This window comes from Pezoporus flaviventris, unplaced genomic scaffold (genome assembly GCF_033815535.1).
Source record: "Pezoporus flaviventris isolate CSIRO_AGI_PZ_B2104156 unplaced genomic scaffold, CSIRO_AGI_Pfla_v1 ptg000002l, whole genome shotgun sequence".
Lineage (NCBI taxonomy): Eukaryota > Metazoa > Chordata > Aves > Psittaciformes > Psittacidae > Pezoporus > Pezoporus flaviventris.
The window spans coordinates 71,231,068-71,237,067 of record NW_026892550.1 but is presented as its reverse complement, the minus strand read 5'-3'; the positions used below and the strand labels follow the sequence as shown (position 1 = coordinate 71,237,067).

Sequence of the window (6,000 nt, the reverse complement as noted above, 5' to 3'; positions counted from 1 at the left end):
TCTCACCGGTTGTTCCCACCATCATCTTTTTCCCAGAAATGAGGAGCCTAGGAAAATCACATAGTGTCCTTTGTAGAGAGCTTAGGCATTGCTCAGACCCTGCAGCTCTTCCCTTTGTCCTCTGCTGCTAGGTTACTCTTCCCTGGGCTGAAAAGCCTGGCTCAGGTGCCAGCACATACAACAGCTGAAGGCAGCCCACTCATTCAGACTATGTGCAGGTCAGAAAACTTGCCAAAATGTCCACATTGACATTATGAGGGATTTAAAGGGAGCAGATATGACAGCTTATATATATATGTACATGTTCTTTAACTGTAGTCACTGTAGTAGGTGTAAATTGCCTACGTTTTCAGAACACTTTCTTATTTCTATTGACATGCCAGTGAATTTCTGGCAGTTTTCTTATGCATGATAATTTTGCAAAACAAAAAAAGCAACCAAACCAAACCCTCTTCAAGGGAACTTGCATATCAAATGCAGACTGGTATTTAAAAATCCATTTGGCCTTTATCATTCTTTTTGTTCTGTGCCACAGTCTCTGTCCTGAGAGCAACAGCCAAATTAATTAAGCAGCAATCCTAGTTAATGTAACTAATGCCTGATTTAATCACATTACATATTATCACCCCCTTTAATTTTATACCATGTCCCTCTAGGCTGAAGCCAAGCATCTTGTTTGTAAGTTCAGATTCGGTTCTGAAATGAGCATACAGGTCTTGAAGATTTTTCTTTCGCTGCTCCTCAGAACTCTTGGTTTGTCAGCCTGTCTTCATCACTAACACATATGACAAGGTTTTAATTTTTCGTTCTTAGGCCCTACTTTGTTTTATTCCACATTGCATTAAAAGATCCCAGATTACGCACTTAGAGTTACGAAAATTCTTTTGAATCTCATGGGCTGTTCCAATTTTTCGTTGTAATATCTTTCAATTAGACCAAAATTATCAAATGAAATAAAAATCTTCTCTTCATTACAATGATCTCAGCAAGCAATAGCGAACAAAGAATGAAAAATCTCCAGCACTGTGGGGGCATCCTGAAGTCCAAGCATCTACCCTTTTATAAATATGGAGGGAATGCTAAGTGCTAATGATACGTCGGACACAAAAACAGACACCAGCAGGGGAAATTTTTACTTGCATTATTCCAACAGAGATTGTAAATCATGCCTTTTTTATAGTATTTCAATAGATCTGCACACATACTGTATTACAACTGTGCAATTCCAAGTATGAAATTACTAATTAAAATGTATTCACAGCAAGGTTATTTCTTGAAATGAAATAGTTGGGGCGGACACAGAACACTTGAGACTACATTAGCCTTTCACCTATCAATGGAGAGACAGGAAAAAAAGAAAGATCCTGATTTCAAATTATTCTACTTTACTTGCATGTTTGAAGAGTTATGGGTGAGAGACTTGTGGTTTATTACCATACAACAAAACTATTTCATGATATTTCACCTTTCCACCAGCTCTCCAGAAGCATGTTCATTGTGGAAGTCTCAGAATGGAGGAAAGGAATTGCAGGGAAAATGGTAGAAAGATTGTTGAAAAACATTAAGCTGAGAAGCTGCTGCTGTCCCAGATGTGAAAAGCAGCAGTTGCATTGAAAGCTCCTGCAACACATCATCTGGGTATGTTCCCTGTCTGAGCAAAGCATGTGCTTGCAAGTGGGAACCAAGGTAAATGGGAAAGTGGAGGGAGCACAGTTACAAGTGAAGCTCCTCTTGTAGATGAATGTGTGCTTAGAGATCTCACATATGATTTCCTGTGACAGCCCTGGTGGATATGAACATTGGACTTCTACTTTTATTGTAGAACCCTGTCATCAGAATTGATGGAGAGCATTTTATGTCCCTCAGCCTCCATCACCAAGTTCTTTCGTATTTGATCCAACTGTGTCAGTTCATCCTGTGGGTTTATGAGCTAGGCAAATAGCATTAGTCAAAGTAAAGTGTTTAAAGCAATTCAGAACAGTTACAGTAATTAAATTTGGAATTGTGAATATGAGTATCAGGACTCTACTTTTCAAAAAACTTGCATACAATCAGCAAACAACCTTTATCAAAACTGCCAAATGTTTGATCAAAACATTCTTTGTGTTGAACATTGATTGCTCATGAATAATCTGAAGCCAATGAATAAAACACTTTATCCATAAATAAGGCAGAATACTAAATATCTAACTTCAAATTATGTTCCTTGATATCTCTTAGAAAAAGCCTGAAATTATTACAGAGCCATGCTGCATTTTCTCAATTGTATAACTTGCCACAGGAATCCAGGTGGTAGCTGGATTTCAGTCTGGATGTGATGAAAGATATAAATTTAGATGTCCAGAGTAGGTTGGAATGTGATTTCTCCCATAAAGAAACATATTTAATGTGAGTGCTGACAGAAATACTAATACAATTGATGCTGCCAACTTACCACCCAACAAAAAACATAAGGAACAAGCCTGCTGTTTTCACTCATTTGAGGGAATGGAACTTGTTATTTCCAAGATACTAAGGCTCAGAGGAAAAACATAGCAGATATGTTTGATTTTGATTTTATCTGTGTGGGTCTAAAAATGTTGGTTAAACAATATAACCTTCCACACAGGGTGTTTGAGAAAGGAATGTTTTGTTATTTAGTCTCTGGCATAGAAATATGCACAATGTAGAAAGTTTCTGTATGTCTAGTTGAAGGTGTTGAGTTACACTTACTTTAGAAGCTCAAAGGAGCCCTGGCCACAAAATCATAAACAAAGTATAATAACAGAGTCAGTTATACTGAGGTGGAAAGAATGATTACTCAGCATTTTCCATAAAGATTAGTTTATAGTAGGTCCTCACCTAACAGGTTCAGTACTTCAGCATTTAAGGTTGTGGACTCACCCGTTCCCTTATTCATTGACTCCAATGCATTATTTGCCCTCAAAAGTTCTGCCAAGTTTACACAGAAATTACTTGCTATAATGTTTAATTAGAAAACTTAGTCTAATTTACAAATGTAAGGCAGGGACTGTTTTATCGGGATGGAGAAATAATGTCAGGTAGGTTCTTTAAGAGGTTTAAAGCTGATCTAGTTTATCTGTGGAAATAACTTGCTTTTTCAAGTGAGCTCAAAAGCAGTTGAAATACCTTCAAAATTATACTGAGTGGGTATTTTTTTGGTTTCTGTACCCACTAGAACTGGAAACTTATTGCCTACTATGACTACTGCCATGCCAGCCTGACATACACAAGCTGGCTTTTGCTTACTCCAGGCCATATATTTTGGCTTGAAATTCAACACAACAGCACTTCAGTTTGAAAATCTTTATTTCAGGAGGATTTTTGCCTGAGTATTTATTTATTTACTTATTTATTTATTGTAATCTGAATCATGCTTTATTTGTATAATTAACACATATTTTAATTTCAGAAAAATGTGTGTGTACACCAACTAATTTTTCAATCCTCCCAAAAATGGAACAGCATCTGTACATAATGATGCTTGTCTATTTGTTGACTTGGTTGTCCAAAATTTCAGCTTTTTCGTAGGCACTGGTACATTTTTCTCCCAACTATTTCTGTGTTGGGGCCTGGAGCACATCTACCCATGAGGGGAGATTGGCTGCAGGGCTTGGGGCCAGCACAGCACCCTGGTTTGTCTGTCCCACAGATGTGCATGTGGGGAGAATGTCATGGGTGACAGGGTGAGAGGAGGTGGCATAGCAGGCAGGTAGCCTCTGTTGTCTTGATAAACAGCCAGCCCCACATCATTGCCAAAAAGAAGTCCTTGTCTTCCCAGTACGGAGCATTTGAACTCAAAAATTAAGTCCTTTTAACTTTTGAACTTTTTAGAGCTCATGAACTTTACTCGTGAAGAGCTGAGGCAATGCAATTCAATTCTCTGGTCATTTTCTTTTCAGTCATAGACATGAATCACAACCACAAAAATTAGATCAGGGCATCGACTTTAGAAGTTGAATGCAGCCACAAGTGAGAAATAATAGATCAAATTCTGTAGTTCACAGATTCTTTATCAGAGTAAATTTAAAGACAAAAGAGAACTAGGGCAAAGAAAGATCTAGGGCAAATCTGTGGACTTTAAACTCAGAAGGATTCAGAACTAGTTCTCCTATTTGCATGCTGACAGTGGATATAATGGAAGGTAGATCTGATTTAAAGTGACTAAAATTACACTGTTTAGAGAAGATCACATTCACAACAATTTCAGTTGTTGATCAGGAAAGTGGATCTTGTTGCAAAACATCAAATGCTTTTATGTCCTGAAAAGTACTAAAACAACTCGACCTCCCCCAAGATCTTTAATTATAATTAGCATGCAAAAAATCATAAGCAAATTCCTAACATTTTAAAGGCACATTTAAGGTTTAATTGCAGGAACACAAACAGAGAAATTAGAATGTTGTTTCACACTGCCTGTGTGAACTGTTGCTCAGAAGTAAATGTGAAGTTGCGTATATCATTTTGGGAAAGCTTATTGCTTGTGAGATCAAACCAAAGGAGGATCTGATCCAATAATTCTTATATGAAAGCAAAATTGTAAAATATATACAAAACTTTTGTTATAAACAAAACCTAAAGCACCATGTTTCCCAGTGCTGTAATTTATTAAAAATGGGAATTAATGAGAAAAATATCAAGAATAGTTTCTGCTTATCCATGTTTACTATGTAAAACTTGGCAGCCTTTTCACCTTGGAGCTAAAGAAGAGGAAGACGTAATAGGATATTTAGAGAAATGGATTTGCAGGAGACTCTGAAGTGACCTCTCTATTGCAGTGGAGTCACACCTGCATACTAACAAAAGCTGTCACCACCACAGATTAGCTTCACAGTTTTCTCTGCAGAAATTGTCCTTAATACTAAAAGGAAACACAAAGAAGGGATAGCCCATCCAAAGGAACAGATTGAGGGCAGGATAATAATAAAACACTCTTATGAAGAACACTCTTGTCGTGGTTTAAACCCAGTCAGGTAATTCGTTCGCTCACTTCCCCCCCCTTTCTTGCCCTCCCCCTGCTCTCGGAGGGACGGAGAGGAGAATCAAAAGAATGCAACTCCCACGGGTTGAGATAAGAACAGTTTAGTAACTAAGGTATAACACAGATCACTACTGCTACCACCAATGATAATAATGATAAAGGAAATAACAAGGGAACAGAATACAACACCTCACCACCCGCTGACCGATAACTCGCCCCCCAAGCCCGACCAAGCTCCGACCGATACCTCCTCCAACCCTGCAGTCTCCCAGCCCTTCCGGCTCACTCCCAGTTACATCCTGGGCATGACGTGCTGTGGTATGGAATAGCTCTTTGGTCAGTTTGGGTCAGGTGTCCTGTCTCTGCTTCCTCCCGGCTTCCCCTCCTCCCTGGCAGAGCATGAGGCTCACAAAGTCCTTGGCCAAACCAAAACATCTCTATCAGCTCTGTTCCCGAGCCGAAAGTCAAAACACAGCACTGCACCAGCTACCAAGGAGGAGAAACATGACTGCTACTGCTGAACCCAGGACAACTCTGTTCAACTTTTTTTTTTTTTTTTTTACATATGTAGATGGACTGGCTCCAGGTGCGGAAAACTGGTAACATACATTCTGTTGTTTAGGAAAATGTAGAATTAGTATTGTTACAATTGGCAAGAATGATAGGTTTTCTTATGTCAGGGTACGACTGGAGGAAAACTCAGTGTTGGACTGTCCTGCGTTCAGCTGTAACAGTTATTCTTTTTTCCTTTTTGGTAGCTGAATCAGTGCTGTGTGTTTGGCTTTAGTCTGAGAACAGTGCTGATAACACATCAATGGTTTTAGTTGTTGCCAAGTAATGTTTACCCTGATCAAGGACTTTTCCGTCTCTCACGCTCTGCTAGTGAGGAGGGGCACGAAAAGACGTGAGGAAGCAGAGACAGAACACCTGACCCAAACTAGCCAAAGGGGTGTTCCATACCACAGCACGTCATGCCAAGTATATAAACTAGAAAGAGTTACTTGGAAGGCCCAGATTGC

At 39.0% G+C, this 6,000-nt stretch overlaps 1 long non-coding RNA gene across 1 annotated transcript in view; it reads left to right on the top strand.

The window, feature by feature from the left end:
* Window positions 1-1,214: 1,214 nt before the first annotated feature.
* The window catches only part of LOC133263654 (uncharacterized), a 57,965-nt gene continuing 53,179 nt past the window's right edge, over window positions 1,215-6,000 (top strand). The window contains exon 1 of the long non-coding RNA XR_009741515.1: window positions 1,215-1,686. This is a non-coding gene — a long non-coding RNA (uncharacterized LOC133263654). The remainder of the gene's footprint in view (window positions 1,687-6,000) is intronic.